This window comes from Piliocolobus tephrosceles, chromosome 15, assembly GCF_002776525.5.
Source record: "Piliocolobus tephrosceles isolate RC106 chromosome 15, ASM277652v3, whole genome shotgun sequence".
In the NCBI taxonomy this organism is placed as follows: domain Eukaryota; kingdom Metazoa; phylum Chordata; class Mammalia; order Primates; family Cercopithecidae; genus Piliocolobus; species Piliocolobus tephrosceles.
In genome coordinates, this window is record NC_045448.1 from 64,707,454 (window position 1) to 64,732,958 (window position 25,505).

At 37.6% G+C, this 25,505-nt stretch overlaps 1 protein-coding gene across 2 annotated transcripts in view; it reads right to left on the reverse strand.

The window, feature by feature from the left end:
• PELI1 (pellino E3 ubiquitin protein ligase 1) overlaps nucleotides 1-24,725 on the reverse strand; it is a 65,804-nt gene extending 41,079 nt beyond the window's left edge. The window contains exon 1 of one of the 2 annotated variants that reach the window (XM_023224136.2): nucleotides 24,322-24,725. The gene's annotated coding sequence lies outside the window, so the exon portion shown is untranslated. The remainder of the gene's footprint in view (nucleotides 1-24,321) is intronic. The other variant, XM_023224135.2, reaches the window with a different exon arrangement.
• Nucleotides 24,726-25,505: the final 780 nt, after the last annotated feature.

Consider the following 25,505-nt stretch of genomic DNA (forward strand, 5'->3'; position numbering starts at 1 on the left):
CCAGGCCTCTGTCCCTTTCCCAGAGGTCACTGGGTGAGGACAAAAGTCCCAACCCTCTTAATTTCTTGGTCCTTCTGGTGACCAGCCCCATCTTGAAGCCATCTCAGGGCCCCACCCTAAGTTACCTTTCTATTATGATCAGAAAGGGGGTTGTTTAAATAATAAAAGACATCCTATCACTCAAAAAATTCTAAGCGTTATAGGAACTCTGTGCCAGGAAGACCAGTGGTAGAAAGACCAAATAGATTTTTGTATTATACCACAGCAACAGCATCAAAGAAAGCTGAGTATTCAAACGCACTGCTCAATATAATCCCATGACCAATATAGTTTCACTTGATTCCTCTGAGGACAAAGACATTACCAAACCAACAGATCTGGTATTTAATACAATGCCTGGCATTTAATATAAATACCTAATGTTTTAATTAATTATCTAGCCTGTCTCTCTAGTTGGCTAACAGTCCTATTTGGTTAAATAGCTAAAAGTCAAAATTTTCTAATAACTAATATGTCTAGGTTACCAGACGATGATATCCCTTCACCATAGAAGTACCTAGGTTAGTACAGGTTGAACAACCCTAATCTGAAACTGCAAAATGCTCCAAAATCTGAAATTTTTTAGCAACACATGACATCATAAGTGGAAAATTCCACAGGTAAGTACTTAACACAAACTTTCACGCACAAAATTAATAAAAATATTGTATAAAACTGTCTTCAAGCTATTTATATAAGGTGTATATGAAACACAGATGAGGCCGGGCGCGGTGGCTCAAGCCTGTAATCCCCGCACTTTGGGAGGCCGAGACGGGTGGATCACGAGGTCAGGAGATCGAGACCATCCTGATCTACACGGTGAAACCCCGTCTCTACTAAAAAATACAAAAAACTAGCCGGGCGAGATGGCAGGCGCCTGTAGTCCCAGCTACTCGGGAGGCTGAGGCAGGAGAATGGCGTGAACCTGGGAGGCGGAGTTTGCAGTGAGCCGAGATCACGCCACTGCACTCCAGCCTGGGCGACAGAGCTAGACTCCATCTCAAAAAAAAAAAAAAAAAAAAAAAAAAAAAAAAAAAAAAAAAAAAAAAACAAAAAAAAAAAAAAAAAAAAAAAAAAAAAAAAAAAAAAAAAAAAAAAGAAACACAGATGAATTTTATGGGTCCCATCCCCAAGATATCTCATAATATATATGCAAATATTCCAAAATCCAAAACACTTATGGTCCCAAGGATCTGGTTAAGGGATATTAAACCTATACTCTCCATAAAATGCTCATTAATGATTTCTTCTATTAATAACCATTGTGAGCTTTCTTTGCAGTTTAATTAGCTTTGATGTTGGAGCAGTTTTTAAACCAAGGGCTGTGGTCTCCCCATTTTTTTTTTTTTTTTTTTGAGATGGAGTCTCGCTCTGTTGCCAGGCTGGAGTGCAGTCGCACAATCTCGGATCACTGCAACCTCCACCTCCCAGGTTCAAGTGATTCTCCTGCCTCAGCCTCCCAAGTAGCTGGGACTACAGGCATGCGCCACCATGTCCAGCCAATTTTTTATGTTTAGTAGAGATGGGGTTTCACCACGTTGGCCAGGATGGTCACGATCTCTTGACCTGTGATCTGCCTGCCTTGGCCTCCCAAAGTGCTGGAATTACAGGTGTGAGCCACCGCGCCCAGTGGGTCTCCCTACTTTTAATTTAGTGCATCTAGAGTCACCAACAATACAATTACTAAGCCAACAAATATTACTGAGCATTCAGTATAAGGTCAGAAGTTATGGGAGTATTCAAACTAATGCAAAAGGTATGGCTCCCTATACCAAACATTTGTTTACTTATGTTTACTAAAAAAGGGTGTAAATCAAATCACCATAGAAAAGATACCATATTAACGCAAAAGACTATAAATACCGTAAGACTTCAAAGAAAAGTGTCACTACTTAGGAGGAAGAAGAACAAGAGGAAGCTTCATAGAAGGAGAGGTATTTGATTTGGACCTTGAGAGACAGACCACACTTTGATAAATGGAAAGAAAACCAGTTTAGGTGGAAGAAACAATCGCATGAAGATAAAAAAGACGAGGGGGAAAAAGTATATTGTGTTCTCAGGAAAGAGTAAGTCAGGTTCAATGGAGTTTGCTTAGGAAACAAATGAAAAGTAAGTTTGTAGAAATCATGAACCATGGCTTTGTAAGCTCAGTGACTGTCAGGAAGTGCTGAATCAATGTTTAATAGCTGAGTGAGATGCATCTGGAAAGGTAAAGAAGTGCCTGTAATAGTGGGCCTTAAGAATCAGGATAGAGACTGAACTTTATCCTAGAGTTAATGAAAACCCTTTAAACTTAGGTTTCAGAAAGGGGAAGAAAACACTCATGTATACTGTAGGTACTAGGAACTGTCACATGTTAATCTTTACAATTTTCCTATGACAAATGAGGAAATTAGACTAAATAATTTGTTCAAGGTCATTTAGAAACTAAGTGGCTAGAGCTGAGATCTACATTTAAGCATGTGTTCTTTCTACCATTCCATACTGCATGAATAAATAAATCAACCAACCAACCAGTGGCAGAAGTCTGGAAACAATGTTTAGGACAAAAATAATGTACTATGACAAATTTAAATTTTTAGTCTGTTTATTATTACATTATGGAAACTTACTTTTTTTCTGACAAATTTGAGTGGAATATTGAAACAGTGTGACCCAAAACATAGGCTGTGTAACCCACATAAAATTCACTTTTGCAACTCTTGGGAAGTCATCTCAAATAGAGTTACCTTTCAGAAGAGATTAACGGATAGATGAGAGGTCAATCTAAAGGTGGAGAGAGAAAGATGTGCCATATATATTAAGACAAGACAGATGAGGAAAGCTATAAATTGGAAGCCACAAAAGACACCCACAGCCTGGTTGTCTTTCTAGTTACTGATTCTCATTTGTCTTTGTACTTTTTTATTGTTTATTTGTGAAAATCTATGTTGATCAATACAGGAGGCTCATGTGGGCTCCCTCAGTATTTGCATATATTGGGTTTAATTTCTCCCAGGAGAAAGGCTCTTTCCCAAAGGAAGGCAGGAGATCCTTGGAATCACCACACAGAGATGAATTTGCACCCTTCCTTTTTCTCTGGGTAAATGGATCAAGAACAGATCAGTAATGTGGCTCTTTCCTCAAGTAAAATGGGTTGCATGAAAATGTCTGGAATGCAATTATGTTAAAGAAGAAACTGTATAGAAAGCTGGAGGATGCTTATTAAACTATGTAAAACTAGCTCGGACAGAATTAATCAGAAGGAATCTCTGTAGATGTTAGATATGGTCTTCCTATTTTTAGATATTGAGAACAAGGACAAATTAGAGCAAGTATGAGTTTACTTAGAGATGGGGGGGAGAAGGGGAAGGTGGATTGGAACAAACTCGAAAAAATTATTCAATTATGATTTTTAATATCTGTACAACAAAATATAAAACCTTACTTGAAAAAATTCAGTTCGGTGTAAACAAAAAGTATGACAATTATTAACTCCTCTTTATATCTGTAAAGAAAAATCTCTTTATACTCTTAGAAAGATGGACAGACTACCAAGACCAGAAAAAACATTCCCTTAACGCATATTAATTTGCAAAAGTCCAGGTTGTTATATAACACTTTTGCTGATATTTATTAAACAACAACAAAATAAAGGAGAATGAAGGCACAAGACCTATTAAATTCCAAGCCATTAAGAGTTTATTTGAGGCCGAGCAAGGTGGCTCACACCTGTAATCCCAGCACTTTGGGAGGCCTAGGCAGGAGGATTGCTTGAGCACAGGAGTTTGAGACCAGCCTGGCCAACAAAGTGAGTCCTTGTCTCTACAAAAAATTTAAAATTTCAGACAGGTATGATTCCGTATGAAACGTGTCGGGCTACCATGCTTTAGTAGATCATAACATCACAGTTACGTTTTTCAAACAATGTTGAGTGAGGTTTTCTTATTTTTTAAGTTTATTTTCTTTTTCCTCACACTATCAGGGAGAAGAGTAAGAAGAATACAGTTTTTAACATTGATGAATATGGCTTGAATTTGAAGTGGGTATCTTCTGGGAACTTTTGTTATGTTAAAAATATATTCATTTAATGCTGTTTTACCTTTTCCCCAGCCCTCTATTACCAACAAAGACCTTGACTGTGATAACTGCAATTTTGCTAACTATAGTTCTTTTCTTTGTTGTCAAAGGATTACTGTACTCGAAATTGGAACGAACTTGGAAAATCTAGGTGGTTGTCTCAACTGACCCCTGAAAGTTGAAATTTAGCTCCCCTTTAACCACACTGTTAAGACTGGCCACTAGACAGGACTATCTTTTCCTTTTTTCAAATCAGCTCTCTACCTTAGTTATCTACTCTTTTTCCAATCAGCCATCTCAGATGAAAACAGACTCCCTCCCATTCATAATTTAGTCTAAGTCCTTCTTTCTGAAAAGAAGGAATTCTGCTAAATCAAGTTCCCTTTCAGGCAATTTCAGCTCAGGCCAACATTTAGTAGATTAAAAAATAATATCAACCAGTTTTCTTCACACCCAAAACTGAGAACCTATTTGTATCAAAACTGAGATTCAAAGGTATGTACAAGCGGAAGGACGAGTGGTATAGTTTTAAAGCCTGGAAAAATAATTCTGCTTTACACCCTGATATTTCTAAAATTCAGGTTAGTTCAGTAAACATTTATGGAGTGCCTACTATGGTTCAGATTCTGTGCTAGGAGACTAATAAGAAATGTTCCTATCTTAAAAGGAGCGAATAGAGTTAGAAATAACACTTTTACCCTCTAGAATTTTCCAAGATTTTCTATTTTTAATCATGTAATAATAGTATTAAAAGTAAATAATATTACACATGATATAGTTCTCTGCTTTTGAACTAAGTGATCAGAATTGCAAATGTACTTCTTAAAAATACTATATACATTTTAATTGCCACAAACATTTCTTTCTCCCCACATCCCACCCCAAAGTAGATTCTTTTCTTTCTTATAGTACCTTGAAAATCCCTAAAATTTTACATTTCTCACCAGAGTTACAGACTGAGTCAAGACTAATGTGACAACCACTAGGTTTTTAAAAAATTCTTATTTTGCTTCTACTGTTATCTTTGTCCTAATTATGCCACCTGCCTTTACTGGAGTTTACTGTGGAGTATATGACACTAAGTTTAAATTTCTACACATATCTATGAATTTCATGCAGCTTTAAATTCTCAGCAAGGATCTCCTCTATTAATATTTTCACAGAGTAACATTTGTCAAAACTCTTGGGTTTTATGTAAGTTAACATGATTATTTTTTCACAACAGAAATTCAAATGAGATCCTAATCAACATATTGCTTCTTCTTTGAAGACCTTGACATAGACATAAAATTGCTGACATTTGGACCTATTAAGTTTGGTGGGTTTTTTGTTGCTGTTTTGTTTTACCTTTCACCATGGAAAATTTGGTCTATCACCATCACAATGTTTACTGAGCCAACTATCTACAAGGACAAATAGCAAAGCTTCTTATTCATTCCAGCTAAATCAATTAGGCTATTCATACACTTATTGAACATTTGCCAAAGTGCCACCCTTTTTTAGTATCAACAAAAAGCAATCTTATAATAAAGGTTTATTTTGTTTTGAAAAAAAGCCAGGGTTCTCAAATTCACTGTATTACTTTGCAACTCTTGCTTCCCTTGCCTTCAACATTGTGTGGGCAGAAGAAAGAAACCAAGATATTCAGAACAAAATGTAAAGTCAAGAGAAATTTTTAGACAGCAATAAGTTGTGAAAATCACTTAAACTTACTGTCAGAATAATCTTTTGTACAGAAACATAAATGGAGGCATTTTAATATACCCCTGACATTCAATGAAAAAATACGAGGCTCAGAATACCATAAACCCAGATATTCTGTTTGTTTAAACTAACTGGGCTCTTTTATATATAACTCAAACTGCAATTACAACCATATTCAAACAAGTTTTGTCTAATTCCTCTTAATACCTTTTCAAAAAGAGGACTTTATTTAAAGACAAATTGTTAATAATTCATGAAATATATTATTTCTTTTCTGTGATTATGAAATGTTCTTCAGTACATATTTAGACTATTAAGTTTTCTAAGATCATTCATTTAAAGTTACACTGTATCTTCAAAAGCCCACTTTAAACAAACCATCCTATTATTTATAAAACACACTAAGACTTATGTAAACACCAGACAAATAACATACACTGCTGATTCTAGAATATGTATAATAGAATATAGTCTACAATTGCTTGTATTGCTGATCCACATAAAGTCACAGGAATTTCTTAAACGACAGAAGATTAAAGTAACAATTTTTAAGGCAACGCACGTACTATTAAGTTTTCATGCAAATCACTTATCACCCCTCCAGAGACACAACGTAATTTTTGTTAGAAATTATTCTCAACTCTAGTATATACTACAAAAAATTATTGTGGTGGCTGTAGTAGAAAGCTTCTCACTTGATGTTTCCCAATAAGCTACATGACTTTTGATTTTGAAATTTCTAATCATGTGTCTTTTGAATTCACCATAATTCCAGATTCTTCCCAACTTCCCTCCCGCAATTTAAAGTGACATGGTTATTCCTCTCTCTATCACATATATCAAAAAAAGAATTTCTTTTGAGATAGGGTCTGGCTATATTGTCCGGGCTAGTCTGAAACTCCTGGGTTACTCCCATTTTTGCCACTGGACTACAGGCACATGCCACTATGCTACGCTCATAATCAGACGTTTTTGACAAAAATGAAACTAAATATGTAATAAATACTCAGCAAACAAGTGTTGTTAACATTATCACTATTCACTTGTAAAAAATTCTAATAATATTTCAAGGCCCATTTGATGTTCTTTTCCCAGTCTGAAAGTTTTCCCTTATACCCTAAACTGGGTATAATCTTATTTGAGCTCCCATAGTTTATCTGCAATTCCTTTATGGGCCTTACTCAGTTTTCTATTATAGTTACATATGACCTCGTGCTATCTTCTTTTTTTTTTTGTTGAGACGGAGTCTCGCTCTGTCACCCAGGATGGAGCGCAGTGGCCGGATCTCAGCTCACTGCAAGCTCTGCCTCCGGGTTTACGCCATTCTCCTGCCTCAGCCTCCCGAGTAGCTGGGACTACAGGCGCCCGCCACCTCGCCCGGCTAGTTTTTTGTATTTTTTAGCAGAGACGCGGTTTCACCCTGTTAGCCAGGATGGTCTCGATCTCCTGACCTAGTGATCCGTCCGTCTCGGCCTCCCAAAGTGCTGGGATTACAGGCTTGAGCCACCGCGCCCGGCCGTGCTATCTTCTAATAAAGCTGAACACTCCTCCAAGGGAGAAACTGTCTTGCTCATTTTGCAGCACTTAATATTGAAGAAATAAAGGAAAAGACATTAAAAATAGTTTGCTAAATTAGATCTTATGAAGTCTTCATTTTAATTTGGTGCATAAAAAGGCATAAATATTTCTATAAAATTTATTCAAGAAATTTAGAAGAAAAAAATAAAATTTCCTAGAGACTATAGAATGTTAAAGCCTTTGGGGAATAGATGTGCTTATTCATATACACAGTAATATAACAGAGGAAATAGAAGAAGCTACATAAATGATATTAGAGGCCATAATATATTATTTTTTATTTCATTTCATACTTTGGGTATTAAAAAGGAAGAGTAAAACACAATGAGCAACTTATATTCCTTTTTGGTAAGGATTGGGTTTTCATTTTCAGACTAAAATCAGTTCTAGAAATCAACATGTAAAGACCCTGTTAGTGTCCTTCATAACCCTTTACTCCTCTCTCTCCTTGAGACCCTGAGTATCTAGGAGAGAACCTTCGTTTTCATGGTTCTTTATGAATTTCTTGGCCCAAAAGCATGGTCTGCTTAAGACATTAACAAACTAGCTATCAACAAATTTCATTACTAACGCTAACAGGAAAATTAATAATAAGATGTTATATTAAACTTGTTAAAGTAGTGCCAAATTTTTAAATTTTGATACATTCTTAAAGCTCTCAGGGTCAAAAAGTTCTAGTAATTCTCATATATATATATATATATATATATAGCTTTAAAACAGCAATGTAGAAGGAAATTCATATAAATCCCAAATTAGTACTAAATACTAAATAAGAAGAAAAAAAAAAGAAAGAAAGAAAAACATGAATGTGTCTTTCCTAGTTGAGTGCTACCCCTTAAAATAGAAAAGGCACTATCAAGCATTATGGGCATCTGTTTCCTGCTGCCCAACAAATATTCCTCCTTTCTCTCATATAACGGTATCTTCATTTCCTTTTTGGAGGAAACCCCTCTTTTATTCTCAGTTTATATATATCTGGAGCTGACTATACCCTCAAACTTGATGGTTGGACATATGGCTCAGTCTCAAAAATCAGAGCTTCACAGTCTCCTGGCCACAAGGGAGTGGGTCTGTCAGAGCCAATGAAATGCACTGAGACTTTTCCTGGTACTTTTAAGAAAGATGGTCACTCTTTCTAGCTACACATGACACTGGGTGGATTTAGGAGCTAAGGGAACTGAAGCTATCTTATGCTCATGTACAGATGGATCAACACCAAGAAAGCAGCACTAAGAAGTGTACAGAAATTAAGTCTTGATGACATCATGAGAGCCTTGGATGGAGCCATTCTTTAAGCCACACCTGTCCTGAACCAATGTACACAAATCAATACATTTCCCTTTTCCCTTTCAAGTCTGTTTGAGTTGTTTCTGTTTCTGTCACAATAGAGTGTCTTAACTGACACAACAACTATTTCAAGTATGTTTGTTTCCCCAAAAGTAAATACACTGGGTCACAGAATCCAGTTTCAAAACCAAGGTAAAAACAGACTTTTCTTCACAGATGATTCTGGTTTTTCAAATCTGCCCTCTTCTCAAAGACTATTAGATATTTTATCTTTTGTCTTTATACAGTCTTAATACAAAGGAAATTCTTTTGTCACAAACGAATAAAACATTAACAATGGAAAAAAGAAATTAGTAAGTAATGGGGAATGAGGTGGGGGAGAGAGCAAATCATCTATAGAAACTTTAAATAGTAATCAGATGTGCTTTTTATTTTTACTAAAGGCCTAAATGAGTGTCACAGTCTAAAGCTTGTAAAATTAAGCAGATTCAACTATATACAGCATCTAATACAAAGACATCAAAATACTAAAATCAAAGTTTCTATTCAAAAAGCAGCTGATAAAAATTAAAATTCACAGAAAAACAAAAAACAGGCAAATCTGACTACATAATTTCAAAAGAGGTACCAGTTAATCATATTCATAAAAATTCTTGATTTTAAGAACACTATGTAGTTATAACATGGTAATGAGCGCCAGTCATTCTGAAAATGTTTAGCAAAAGAAGATTTAACAGACCAAGTAAATCACAACAACTGAAGTCACTATATAGTAATGTAAAATTAGTACTTCCACTTTCTAGGGATTTTGGTGACTGTTAACAAGAAATGGAGAAAAGCAAACATGAACTAGAATTAAATATATATTCTTATATTTATCAGATCGTATTAAAGTGAGCTTTTACCTGCATATTTTAGAAATTCTACATTTTAAGTACCACATGTGACTGCTAGAATGAATTTTATTACTCCTATGATCACAATGAGACCATTAATATGGAGGCTGTACGCAAGAGGATAAGATAAATTATTATTACTTGAGATGAAGTAAAATAGAATGGTTAAGGGAGTTCTGGAGTCAGACTGTCTATGTCCAACTCCTGGCACTATCTTTTAATAGCTGTGAAACTTGGACCAACTTCACTGAGTCTCAGTTTCCTAACCTGTAAGACTAAGATAATAAATAACAGTAACTAACACATATGCAGTGCTTATTATAATAAATGACAGGCATTTTTCAAAGAGCTTTTTAAAAATTATTTAATTCCTAAAAATGTTCTTAGGAGATAAGTTATATTATCATCTATTTCATATAGGAGGAAACTGAGGCTTAGACCAGTTCAGTAAATTGCCTGTGGTCAAACAACTAGTAAGGGCTGACATCTGGGATTGAAACCTCAGAAATTTTGGTTAATACTTGCAATCATTATACCCTATTACCTTTTAATATAATATTATCTACCTCAAAGGATTGTTATGGGACATTAAACAAATGTCTAGTACACAGTAGTAGTTCAGTAAAGGTTTCCTGTTAAGAGTTTTTCTGACAGTAAATTCCTACTGAATTACCTGAATATTTCTATTATCAATTATTTAGAAATGATTACTTCAGTACAGAAACTATTTTCTGCTAAAGAGAATTTTTTTGTGAAAGGGACAATGATGGAAATTAATTTCTATTAAGGGTAATAAATCACTTTGAAGACTTCTATAGTGTGGTATTCTTGAGGCTCCCATAGGTTTGACCTGGGGCATGGGAATGGGAGGTACTTTTGAGGCATCCATGGGGAGAGTTGTTAGAAACAAATATAGAGTTATCCCTTGGTATCTGCAGACTTTTCTCCAATACCCAAATCTGCAGATTTCCAAGACTTTTCTCCAATACCCAAATCTGCAGATGCTCAAATCCCTTATATAAAATGGCATAGTATTTGCATACATCCTCTGGTATACTTTAAATTATCTCTGGATTACTTATAACAGCAGTCCCAATCTTTATGGCACCAGGGACCAGTTTCATGGAAGACAATTTTTCCACCGATGGGGGTTAGCAGTGAGTGGTTGTGGGGGAATGGTTTCAGGATGAAACTGTTCCACCTTAGATCATCAGGCATTAGTTAGATTCTCATAAGGAGCGCCCAACCTAGATCCCTCGCATGTGCATTTCCCAACAGGGTTCATGCTCCTGTGAGCTCTAATGCCCTGCTGATCTAACAGGAGGTGGAGCTCAGGCAGTAATGCTTGCTCATCCACCACTCGCCTCCTCTGTGCGGCCTGGTTCCTAATATGCCACAGACAGGTACAGGTCAATGCCCTGGGGATGGGGACCCCTGACTTATAATACCTAATAAAATGTAAGTGCTATGAAAATAGTTGTTATACTGTACTTTTTATTTGTATTATTTTATTGTTATAGTGGTATTTTTTATTGTATTTGTTTTCCAATTTTTGACCCATGGTTGGTTCAATCCTCAGATGCAGACCCCATGGATATGGAAGGCCAAAGGCAGAAACAACAGGATCCTAACCGGCATGTAGTGATTGAAACAGTAATCTCTCTCCTTTTTGTTTTTTTTTTTTTTTACATTGAGACAGAGTCTCACTCCATTACCCAGACTGGAGTGCAGTGGTACCATCTTGGCTCACTGCAACCTCCATCTCCTGGGTTCAAGTAATTCTCTTGCCTCAGCCTCCCAAGTAGCTGGGATTACAGGCACACACCATCACGCTCAACTAATGTTTGTATTTTTAGTAGAGACGGGGTTTCACCATGTTGGCCAGGCTGGTCTCAAACTTCTGACCTCAAATAATCCACCCACCTTGGCCTCCCAAAGTGCTGGGATTACAGGTGTGAGCCACTGTGCCCAGGCAGAAACAGTAATCTCTACCAGTATTTGAAGGAGGCAGAACAGATATGGAAAGAAAACAGAGGTCTTTTTCACTATGGAAAGTTTGAAGAATTTTAGTTAATATGTCTAATAAGCAGTTGAAAATTTAAGATGGCACACAGAGAAAGGTCCTGAATTGGCGACAGATCTTTCCCACTCCTTTTTGTCTTTCTACTAGACCAAGTCAGGATGCCAGCAGGAATAAAAAAAAAATAGCTTCCAATTCTTGAGTACCTACTTTATGCTTGACATTGTGCTGACAACTTTATATATTATCTCTATTCCTTTCAACAACCTTACCAGGAAGACACAGATTGAGCATCCCTAATCTAAAACTCTGAAATCCAAAATGCTACAACACCTGAAACCTTTCAAGTGCTAACACGATTCTCAAAGGAAATGCTCTTCCAAGTATGATGCAAATATTCCACAATCTGAAAAAATCTGAAATCCAAAACACTTTTTTGCCCCAAGAATTTTGGATAAGGAATTTAGTAAGTCCTGGTGAGGCTTGTACTCAGAACTTTGAGATTAAGTAAACTGAGTCAACTGTCCAAGGCAACAGAGCTACCAATTAGTGGGGGAGGCATCTGAATTAAGTTTTCTTATTATTAAAGCCTCTTTCTATTATACTACCTTAGCTTTAACTTGAATGACCACCTACGTCAAGTTCATTCTGGAAAGGGAAAAACAAGAAAACTAATGGAGCTCTCAGACTGAGAAAATAGGGAATGAGTCTAGGAATATGTGGCTTCAAAAAGTACAAGTTTAATAGTGATACAAAAGAGCTGGAGAAAAAGAAGTGGACTTATAATTTAAAGACCCTTTAAACCAGAAGGAGCCTTGGAAATGGCCTAGTACTTTTATAAGTGAAGTGTGGTCCATGGCCTATAGCAGCAGCACACCCAGAAGCCTGCTAAAAATGAAGAATCTCAAGCCCCAGCCATACTTACTGAATTAGCATATGCATTATAATATGATCCTTAGGTAATTTATATAATACATTAATGAAAAACACTGGCCTGATACCATTACAATAGATGAAGACACTAACCAGGTTAAAAGAACAGTTTGCAAAGCTAGAAATCAGGCCTCTTTACTTCTCAGTCTAGGATTCCTATGTCTTCATTATGTGCCCTCCAGACAAATATATCACTTCAAATTTCACTAACCTGAGGTCTGTGCCACAAACATTTAGAACTTAAAATGAGTTTCCATCAAATTAGCACTAAAAATTTTTATTTGTTACCATTTCATTTGGAATTTTAAGTACCCCCGTGAGTTTTCTTCAATCATTTGTTTTTAACATCACTAAATGAAACATAAACATGCTATCCCTGACTACAAAGAATTCTTAAGCTCATACAGTAAGTTTCACTTAACTTCACTGAACACTCAATGTGAAAAGACAGTATAGAAGACAGAGACTTTCCATAGGCAAATTATTTAAAGTCACAGAATCCTGGAGCTGGAGGAGACCCAATATAACTGAGATGATAAAGAGATTTCATCAGAATGGCAATTATATATATAGTTTCTGACAGTGCTGTATCAAAAAGTTATCTGAAGCTGGTTTGGGATACAGATACAGATACAGCTAGCAGCTGTATCTGCCATGGGTTGGTTCCAAAGAGGGTGTGAGTTCTAGAGTTACTGATCTTATAAAGATAAGGAAACTCAGGTTCAAAGAGGTTAAATGAAATATATAAAGTCACATATTGAGAAGATGAACCAGAACTCCAGGTCCCCTAACTTCTGATACAGTGGTTTTTATCCTGTATCATATTGCCTCTCCTATTTATTCAATAAAAAATATAAAATCCTTTTCATGTAATAGATAATAAAAACCAAACCAATTAGAAATGGAAAGGAAATAAACACCTCAGATGGTTTTATGGGCATTATAGGATTTACAATCCTATAATAAGGACATACATGGAAGTACATTAAAAGATTTAAAATGAAGCCCACAACCTATAGATTGTATCACTGTTATCAATGAATGATCTCTGACTCAGACTGCTGACATTCTCCCTTCATGGAGAGTTTTTCCATATGACAATTCTTCTTTAGAGTTTATCCATGATGACTCAGGGTACCTAGATGGTATGAAGGAGCCTTCAATTTAAGGAGTAGGAGGAAAATGAGGGGGCCTACTGAATCATTAGCAGCCTACTCAGTTCTGAAACTCAGCAAATCCTTTTGGAAGCCATTTTAAAGTCAGCTTTAGGAGACAAATTCTGGCTAAAGCCTTAAACGACTGGTCCTTAAGAGCTGAACTATATGCAAATAAATAACATTATTTCTAAAAGAGACACAACCAAAAGGCTTTAGCAAAATCTGATCTTCTTTTTGTTGAATAAATGCCAGTGATGATTTTTTTAAAATGTCTGCTCTCAATGAAGTTACAGATCTGCTCAATGTTAAACAGTTTAAGAGTCCCTGCTCAAAATTCATCCTAGTTCCTTTGAGGAACAGACAGGGCTAGCTCAAAGTCTGAATCATCCTATTTTAAATGAAAATAACAGTAAAGCAGTAAGTATATTTAAAAAGCTTTTTGATACATAAGGTATGTCTATAGGACTGGTTTCTAATTAGAAGCAGCCACTACTTTACAAAAGATACATATTTAACACATTTTCTCATGAATGATGAACTTAGCTAGTTTTGTAATTTGGATGTTTTGATCCTTTAATGGTAAATTTAAAGAATGACAGTGAGAAACAATTCAAAGAAAAATCCATCATGTTAACTGTAGTCTAAAATTAAAGCCAATCAGCTTTTAGTGCTTCCAGTACATGCAGTTCATTAAATCTGAAATAAACCCAGAGGAACATGAAGTACTATGGATAGTAACTGCCAAGAACCAGGAATTCAACATTAAGGTTTTGAAGAATCAACAAAGCACTTTCAATTGTTTTCACTTATTGTTAAAAAATAAAATTAAACTGTGCCTTCTAAAGATTAAGCCAAATGATATGTTGAACACTACAATGAGTTACTAGAAAAATATCAGGGCCAGTCACTTCATACTTCATTCTTGTGGAAGGAAGAAGTTATAACTTTCTTTACCACGTTAGTTATCTTTTTATCTTTTCCTCTTGACTGTCAAATAGAAGCTCAACAGAAATACAGTTTCCCTCTAAGGTCATATATGATTATTATTACAGTAATGATGAAGTCCCCAATTGTTTGACATTTTGGGAAAAGACAACAAACATCAAGAGCTGAAAATAGCTTTTGAAATTCCACTATTACTATCAAACTTTGCTAATTTAGGTATGTAGGTTCTGGATGGATGCAGGATTAACTCAATGAGTAAGAGTTTAAACTCACTGTTTCCTACATTACTGAGTTTAAAAAGTATTGCATCCTACAGTTCACGTAGTTATCTCTTAGTGTCTGATGAGAGATCTTCACAACAGCACACAACAGAAATAGACAAGGAAAGTTTAAAAAGATTAAATATGGCACAAATAGGAAAAGTATTGTACTTGCCATCCACAGGTTTCTACTTTATACCCCTAATTCATTCGAAGTCTACTTTATAAGTATAAAAATGACAGACAAACATAGAAAACACTGCTGAAGAGCAACAGGCATGACTAAAGCTGGCAAAGGATGATAAAGAGAGCTATTGGTAGAGTAATGAATAGATGAAAGTGAGATAGGCAGGAAATGAGAAGTATCTTGCAATGCACAAGCTGAGAAGAATAACCTTGAACTTGTTGCTGCAAAAATCTACAAAGCTTAAGTAATAGATTGAATTTTCAAATAATTTCTCAATTATTATTACTCATTACTATTTCCAAAATTAAGTATAGATTTTATCATGGTCATAAGGTTTAAGTCAACATGAAATGTAAGATGTCCTTTAGCAAAGCAACTTCTCTTCAAATGAAAGTTGTATTATCACTTCTATTCTCTACTTAATTTACACATTTGAGCCTCAGCTCATTAGGTCACAAACACTTAAGCACATCCAACTTAAGAGAATTATCCATAGTCATATTTACTATTTTGTGAGATCCAATTTTTTCCTTTCCTTCCTTCTCTTCCTGACTTCCCTCTCTTTCTCTTCCATCATAAGTTACTCATTTATTCCACAAAAATGGAAATGAAAAAGAGATTCATGATCCTACCAGTAAATCAACAGCCTGAATGAAAGCTATTTCTAAAATAAGTCACACTTCAGTATGGTCATCATCACAGAACCTCAAAGATCGTTATGCAAAACCACTGCCACTTTTTTTTTTTTTTTTAGATTAATCAAAGGTTTTAAAGGACTTTCAGAGTTAATGGAAAGCCCAGGAATTAAATATGGGCTCAGTTTTCCATATTAACAGACTAGTGTTTAAAATACATTAAATAATCTAGTCCAGCAGCTCAGTCCTGATAGTATGTGCAGTATACAGTAAGAGAGTCTGGCTATCTATCTATACATACACATGCATATATACATCTACATACATTACAGGGACAAAAACTCTGAGTGAATTAAAGAACTAGATTCCTAACAATTTACTGAAAAATGTTTAAAATAGGAAGTTTTGTTAAAGTATTCCTTATACAGTTATATACTTGTATTCTTAGTGGTCACTATGTAATTTACTACATAGTAAAAGTTCATAAATTCTACTTCATGGCATTAAATTTTAAATATGATTGGTTAAAAATACAAATGAGGCTGGGAGCAGTGGCTCACACCTGTAATTCCAGCACTCTGGGAGGCCGAGGCGGTGGATCACGAGGTCAGGAGATCGAGCCCATCCTGGCCAACATGGTGAAACCCCGTCTCTACTAAAATACAAAAAATTAGCTGGGCGTAGTGGTGCGCGCCTATAATTCCAGCTACTTGGGAGGCTGAGGCACGGGAATCACTTGAACTCGGGAGGTGGAGGTTGCAGTGAGCCGAGATTGTGCCACTGCACTCCGGCCTGGTGACAGAGCAAGACTCTGTCTCAAAAACAAAACAAAACAAAACAAAAAAAAACAAATGAAAACGTTGTGCTCCCCCATCACTGGACATAAATAACAAGAAAAAGAATGGCTTTATCAGGAGAGTAAAAATCACTGAAATGTTTAGTTTCTCAGGTTGGAAAAACTGTACTTCTAAAGAATGAACTAGTATAGTAATTGTTCAAAAGTAGTAATCCTACATGTAATATTGTCCTGACAGTAGATTTTTACAATCCATATTTATTGACGTTTTTGGGGGCATTTAAATATTTAAATGAGATCCAATTTTTTCTATGCGTTTATTAATAAAGATTAAAAACGGTTCTTTATGGTAAATCAGAATGTTCTCAAAACAACTACTAATCTGAGAAATGAAGCATGAATATAAGAAGACTTAAGAGCCAGATTCATCTCTTAACACTAACATGTGTTAGTCTTTTAGTTTCCCAAGTATATGCCACAGCGACAAGAGTTAAACAATTTCACTGTGTTTTAAATACCATCCCTTTAGTCTTGAATGCAGAAATGAAACTTACCTGAAATGACTGTTTTGAATACTTAGTATTAAGAATAGTATATGATCTTGTATGTGTGTATATGTGTGTGTGTGTGCATTTTGTGAGATCTTAAATATCCAAATGAGTATGGTGCCTTCCATACTAGTCATTCTCAGAAGTTATATACCCTTATTCCAAATGATGCTACAATTGTCCACAACATTATTAAAATTCCTTTTTGGTCTACGGGTGGATCTGACTTTTACAAACAATAACTGCCTTCTCAGACTGGATGTGATTTTTAGAAATAGCCTCAAGTTACTTCCCATTTTCTTTCTGTCAAGATCCTCTGTGAGTCATTATCTGATAAATAACATGAAATATCACATGGCCAATCACCCCATTTTTCCTTAAAAACAAGGAGCAAATACAAAGTAATGAGCTATTTTCACGTGTGGCTCTTAAGCTGGCTTAAACAACAACAACAAAAATTTTTAAAAGTCTTGAGTAATGCTAGTATTGTTAAGTGTACAGCTTCCACGGTAACTATTCTAAAGTAGAAGACTTATTTTAGATAAGTGTATAAAATATTTTTACTTTAGGCTGGGCGCGGTGGCTCAAGCCTGTAATCCCAGCACTTTGGGAGGCCAAGATGGGCGGATCATGAGGTCAGGAGATCGAGACCATCCTGGCTAACACGGTGAAACCCCGTCCCTACTAAAAAAAAAGATACAAAAAACTAGCCAGGCGAGGTGGCGGGCGCCTATAGTCCCAGCTACTCGGGAGGCTGAGGCAGGAGAAAGGCGTAAACCTGGGAGGCGGAGCTTGCAGTGAGCTGAGATCCGGCCACTGCACTCCAGCCTGGGCGACAGAGCGAGACTCCGTCTCAAAAAAAAAAAAAAAAAAAAAAAAATTGTTTTTTACTTTAAAGCAAGATGGACAACCAGCCCTACACAATGTAAGTCTTCTCTACCCTTCCTTTCCCATGCTGATGCTGATTTTATGTATTCATGCTCACCCCGATCTAGTGATCTAGTTACACTAGTTTTTTGTTGTTGTTGTTGTTTTTTGAGACGGAGTCTCGCTCATCGCCCAGGCTGGAGTGCAGTGGCACGATCTCGGCTCACTGCAAGCTCTGCCTCCCGGGTTCATGCCATTCTCCTGCCTCAGTCTCCAGAGTAGCTGAGACTACAGGCGCCCGCCACCACACCTGGCTAATTTTTTGTATTTTTGGTAGAGATGGGGTTTCACTGTGTTAGCCAGGATGGTCTCGATCTCCTGACCTCGTGATCCGCCTGCCTTGGCCTCCCAAAGTGCTGGGATTACAGGCGTGAGCCACTGTGCCCGGCCGTTTTTTTTTTTTTAGACAGGATCTGGTTATGTTGCTCAGGCTGGTCTGGAACTCCTGGGCTCAAGTGATCCTCCCACCTCAGCCTCTTGAGTAGCTGGGACTACAGGTGCAAGTCACTATGCCTGGCTCACCCTTGTCTTCTTGTAGTTTCTTGCAGTTGTAGGCATGCTGCCATCTCAGGGCTACTGTACTTACTATTCCCTCTGTGTATAATGTCTTGCTCCAAAAAGTGACGTGCAAGGCTTGCTCTGCTACCTCCTTCAGGTCATTATTCACTTTCTCAACTATTTATCATCTTCTCAATGAAGTCTTTTCTGACTACCCTTTAAAACTGCATCTTGGCCGGGAATGGTGGCTCATGCCTGTAATCCCAGCACTTTGGGAGGCTGAGGTGCGTGATCAGCTGAGGTCAGGAGTTTGAGATCAGTCTGGTCAACATGGTGAAACCCTGTCTCTACTAAAAATACGAAACTCTGCTGGGCGTGGTGGCGTACGCCTGTAATCCCAGCTACTCAGGAGGCTGAGGTAGGAGAATCACTTGAACCCAGGAAACGGAGGTTGCAGTGAGCTGAAATCATACCACTGCACTCCAGCCTGGGCGACAAGAGCAAAACTCCATCTCAGAAACAAAAAACAAGAAACTGCACCCCCCTCCCAACCACATACTCATATCCCATGTATTCTCCCTTCCCCTTCCCTGCTTTATTTTCCTGTTTGTGTGTAAAACTGTTTATTAGGGGAAATTTCAAACATACACAAAACTAAAGAGGAAGTAAGAAACCTCATGTATTCATAGAGTATCTACCTTCAGCAATTTTCAATATATGGCCAATCTTGTTTCATCTATGTTCCTCTCCCTTTCAATATTTTGAAGTAAAAACCCACTTCACATTTTAACTTGTAAACACTTTATTATATATCTCTAAAAGAACACTTAAAAAAAAATACATTCTCACACCTGAAAAAATGGACAAATCCCTTTCATTAAATATCCAGAGTCTAAATCTCCCCAATTTTGAATAAACATCTTTTTACAGTTAAGTTTGCTCAAAGCGGTATATAACTAAGGTTCATACATTGCATTTGGTGGATAAGCCTCTTAAGTCTCTTTTAATCTTATAGTTCTCCCTCCCTCTCTTATTTCTTGCCATTAATTTTTTGAAGAAACCAGATCATTTTTCTTTTATTTTTTTAATTTTTATTTTTTTGAGGCAGGGTCTCGCTCTGTTGCCTAGGCTGGAGTGCAGTGGTGCAATCATGGTTCAAGGCAGCCTCAACCTCCCAGGTTTAAGTGATCTTCCCACCTCAGCTTCCTGAGTAGTTGGGACAGTGTACAGTTCATTTTTTAAAAAATTTCTTTGTAGAGACAGGGTCTCACCATGTTGCCCAGGCTGATCTTGAACTCCTGGACAAGAGGGATCTTCCCACCTCAACCTCTCAAAGTGCTAGGATTACAGGTGAGACCCACTGCGCCCAGCCATTTTTCTTAAAACGCAATGTATTTTACTTATTTTATGGTTTGTGTCTTGTTATTAGAATGTAAACACCATGAAGGCAGAGATTTTAGTCTGTGAGGTATCAGCGTCTAGACCTGTGACATGTAAAAGGCATCAATAAATATTGAATGTATTTGGCATCCATGCCAAAAGTCCACTGCTCACCAACAGCAGAAATTGCTAATCACAGTACTCTTTTCTGCTAAGTTTGAACAAGGACTCCCAGTTTTCTAAACATGTCACACCACTAAACAATCAGATTTGGTACCCCAAATGAAATTTATTTGCTGTACCTGCTTTACCCCCTTCAAAAGTGTATACTGTCTCTAAAACAGATTTCATTGCACTTTGTATGTGGAAATTTTAGCATGATAAATTACTGTGTTTCTTGTCAACTACATTTGAACATTTCTTAGCTTATTTTAGACAGTTTAGGGGAAAAAGAAAACTCTAGCCAAAAAAATAATAGAAAAAGAAACTGTAGAAGATGGTGGGAAACCGGGGGTATTACATATTTTTAGAATTAGCAACATCCCAAGAGACTCATAAAATAAAAATTAGCAACAAATTTTCTGAAAAGGAAGTAAATTACATGTGTGTTGAATTAATTTTTAAAAAAACTACATGAACAGTCAAGATTAATTGGAGGATGAACACAGATGTCAGGATTTTCCCATTTATAGGCATCAGCAACACATTCTATTTTTCTGCAACTGGTGTTTTGAGGTGTAAATGTATTACGGGGTGATACTAGAGTACTATGTAGAACCTCAATTCTCTGAAGTAGAGTTTATGTGGCAAAAAGAATCTAAAACATCTGGTACAACATTCTGAAAAAATTGTCAATTCTTCTTGGAGTCATTTACAGTTCATTTCTGTTAAACTACCAGATGAAGCTCTCTTTTTCTAGGCTTATTTCTGAAGGCAACTATGCTAATTGAAAGACTCCAATGAGATGTTTATGTTTTGATTACTTTTTTCTATCAGAAAAGAAAAAAATTAGAAATTCCCTGACATCCATTCAAGAAACACTGTGCTTTCTCTTTATTACCTGTAAATTCATTAAACAACAAAAAGTATTTAGGACCTACTAAACATAGTATGTTAGGCAGTTATTTTCAACCTTTGAAGGAAAAATAGAAGTGATCTATTCAAGACAATTTGAGAAAAAAAAAAAAAAAAAGGCTAGTGGCAGAACTTGAAATCATATCCAGATATTTCAATGGCCAATGTTTCTTGTCTTGAGGTTCCCACACATTAGTCTAGGGAAATATTCTATGGCACAGGTCACACTTAAACTAAGAAAATATAATAAGCACTCCCCTCCCCCACTACCACAAGTGCAAAAAAACTCCAAGAACCCAAATCCCTTGAAAGAATGACTTCTATTTACTTTGCTTGTGTAATATATTCAGAGGGAATCTGGAAAAGATGGCTAGAAATCTATAAACAGAAAGTGCTAAGTGGAATTCACTGTTTATAGACTTCAACTAGAATTTTGTCCCTTATATATGAATGCTGCCAGGAAACTTTATATTGTATTATTTTTATATTGTATTATTTAAAAACATCTTCATCAGGTTTTCTTCACTTCGTTGATTTTCTTCCTTTTTTCACTGGCTTTTAAATCTGCTTTACTCTCCTCAAAGACATAAATGTAACTTTTGGAATAATAGGACTTCCCCCCCCACCCAAAGGAGCTCCTAAAGCCACCTCAGTGTCATCATATATTAATCATTAAGAAATTTTAATATATACAGTTAAATATATTTGTATAATAAAATCATCCATAAAAGCCTTTCTAACCTCTTAAATACTAGGATAGGTCTACATTGGTGTATTATGGTAAAATGTACACGTATATGTTAGTTTCCAATTCTAAGTCTTTGGCTTAAAATCTTTATCAGCTATAGAAGCTTCTGCCTAAAAACATTAGTTGTCCATGAAGCATAATGACTATCTACAGTCCTTATCACCTGACCTACTAGAAAACCATAACGAATCATATTCTGAAATGATAGAACTCTTAAAATACAAAAGTGACATTCTGACAACCCAGGAGAGTCTGAAGCTAAATCAAATGGAAACATCCTTTGGCTTCCTCTTTGAAACTTGCCTCAATGGCATTTGGCAGTACTAGACTAGCTTCCCACCCCGTACTTTTCAGTCATTTCCTTTAAGGGGTTTCAAAGAAATTATAAAACCTGCAAAGCCAGACTTCGCCAGTCAACAATAACTTCTGCCTGGGGACTCCAGTGACTGAGCCAAGACAGTGTTAGTAGCTTCCTTAAAGTACAAATGTCCTTGGTAAATCTAGCTTGAAAATACCACAGAAAAAGTTCAACATAACCAACTGCAAGAACATTTAAATGTCAATCTTAAGTAAAGGATGGATTCTCTCCCCCTACAAACTCCACTGAGGCAAATTTCCAGCTTGCTTTTTAGAAGTAAATAAATACCACTACTACTACATTACAGCACTTCTACCATGCTAATAAAAAGCTAGGTGATAGTTTCCTCTTTAAAACCTGTAAATTCACTAGATGAGACATTATAACCACTTCACTACATGCAACTTTCCATACATATAACTGTTCTACTTTCCAATTACTTATTTTAAACTCAAGATCTCTTTTAACATACTATAGAAAGGGAACAGGTTAGAAGGCTCTGGAAAAATAAAATAAAATAACGAACATCTCACTTTCATTTTCTGATGCAACCACCAAAATCTAAAATGTAAGGACAACCACACAATACAAAATTAAATTTAAGAGAATTTAGAGTAAGTGAAACTATTCACTGTTACTACAGTTCTGATCATTATTTACCTGAGGAAAGAGCTAGTAGAAGTGATGCTTGATTTAAATTTTTGGTACTTTCCAGTTTGGTACCGAAGAAATAAAAACTCACAAAATAAATAAGGTCCTCAGAGTTAAAGATTTTCCTCCAGAAGAGGTTGTTGATATAAATAAAGGAATTCATATGCTGTATTTGTACAATAAGAACAATGTTTTGAAACATGTAAATCTGATCACTCAGAAAATATTTTCTGTTGGCTATAAAGAAGATGCATCGTAAACTGAAACAGAACTGAATAAAGTGAACCTTTTCCACAATCAAAAAATTTTAAATTCACCCTATTAAGCAAACTGAATAAAAAATTCATTTCTCCTTAAGTGTGAGAGTAATACATATTCAACACAGTAAAGGACAATGCGATTTCTGAAACAAAAGATCATGTGCAATGAAAACAAAGTAACATTTTGCAGAGTAAGAAAAAGCAAAGAGCCTGTGAACCGAAACAGATGACCTTTTCTGATCTATAAAGCATAAAGCTTCAGTTTTTAGCACAACCAGCATCTTACGAATAAAGTTCTCAATAATATTTGTTGATATACTGTTTGATGACTAAACGACAGGAATATTGTTGGTGCTGTTAAAACCAAGGCACATTTCCTTGTGTGTAGTGATTAAAATCTGTTAAATGTACATTTTTTAAAAACCTATGCCCTCTGTCCCATTCTTGCTCTCTTGCCTCTAAGAGACCTACACGTACAAAAATAAAAGTAGATGGTGACGTGAGTTTATGATTTACATTAATTTCCTTACTCGAAGCATTTTTCAGTAAGTCTTCAAAGGTTTTAAGATTCAAACACTATGTAAGAAGAATTATGGTTTGAACTACGTAACAATTACCTAGACATCTTTTGGACTTCAGTTAACCTGTAAGTAAAATGAGCATCTTTAACTTTTCCACAGGGCATTGGAGAACGGGTTCTTCCTCATAAACGCTTTCATATCCTCAGATACCAGGCGCGGTAAAAGATCAAGCGTATCCATCAGAGAGCTTTTCACGACCTCAGTTTACCCACTTGGGGAAACGGGCGTATTAACTTGTTTCCTAGGGGACCCAGGGGTGAAATTAATTAGCGTGTTTAAAATGCTCTGAGATCCGAAGATGAAAGGAAATGTGAAAGACGCGCAGAGATGATGACAACAATCATAACAATAAAAAGAATGACTAACTTGGAAGTCTGCGTTATGTAAGGGAGGAAAAGAAGTTATCAGATCCGCACAAACAAAAGGGAAACCCACCGCCCCTTTTGTTTCTCCCATTTCCTTCTCCCACCCGCCACCCGCAGAGCTCCCCTCTCGCAGCCGGAGCGCGCGGCCAGCCAGGCGCGGGGCTCGGAGTTGGCCGCCGCACGCCCCGCTCCCGGGAGGAGGGGGAGGCCGCACAGGGCCGGTTCCTGACAAAGGCGCTTCCTCCTGCCAGGGCGCGGGATGGAGGCGCCGCAAACTCTGCTCCCCGCCGCCGCGGTGGCGCGCAGGCGGGCGGGGACAGCGGGCTGGCTGGCCGCCGGGGAAGCAGCCGAGGAAGTTGCGCGCCCGCCCTCCCCGCGCCCCTCGGCGGCCCTGCCGCCATCCTTCCCGCGGCGCCCTGCGGCCACACTTACCGGACAATTGCTGGTGGCCGGGATCCCAGCGCGGCCCCTGAGACCCGAGGCGAGAGGGTGAAGTGTTGTGCGCGGGAAGCACGAGCAGACACCCCGCCGTTCCGCCGCTGCCCTTCGCGCCAGCCAGCCGAGCCCAGCGAGGGGAAGTTGAACACGGAGTCGCGCGCTGAGGAGCCGCGGAAGCAGGGAGAGGCGTTGGGGCTGCTTTGTGGTGCACTCCCGGAGGGCTGGGGACCAGTTTGACTGCGCCGCGGGGCTGGCGCTGCTGCTGCTGCTGCTGCTGGTGCTGGTGCTGGTGCTGGTGGAGGCGGCGGCGCCCCCCGACGGTCCCTCCGCCTCACACCGCCTCTGGTTCACTGACATACACTCGCAGGGAGGGGAGGGGTCTAAGCAGAGGGCGGGGCCTGAGGGAGGGGACGGGGCAGGGCCACAGCGGATGGCGGTGTCGGTCGCGCCGAGAAGGCTCTTGGGAATTGTAGTTCTCCGACTGAAGAAACAAGGGATTCATTGTTGTCCAGCACCCGACCAGGCTCGCTCTGCACTGAGCATGCTCGAGGGCGAGGTTTGGACCGCCCCCCTCCCACCGTTACCATGGTCACCGACACACTTAGCGAACGTGTTCAGTGCCGCTGTTGGCTGAACAAGGGCGGTCTTGTATTCTGGTGTTGTTGGGGATCCACCCCTTAGCCGGTCCTTCCTACTTCGCTCCACCCCGAACTCCTAGCCTCACCAGTCGTAAGTGTCCAGTGAGATCTGACTTCCTCCCGATATTTCAGTCTTCCCTGCTGCCTAATTTATCTTCCACAAACCCTAAATCACGAATATCACTGTCCCTCATTTCCCTCAATTGAGTCTTCTCTGTCTAAATTCAATTTTCTTTACCTAAGGCTTGTCGAAATGTAGTTGTTTCCAGTAATTCGACAATTAGGTTATAAAACTTACGAATATCACCACTATCAAAATCCCGTAATTAATTACTTTGCTCAGTTAATCACATCTAACTTTAAGATTAGCAAAGTGCAGGATTAAGATCCCTATATTTTACTTGATTACTATAAAAGAATCCGGGTTCGTTCATTTTAAGGCCTACAATTTTTAAGATATACAGATTTCATAAAGTATACGTTCAAAAGACAAGTTGAAAATTGTTTATGTGTATTGGCCAACTTTAGTTTGGTAATAAG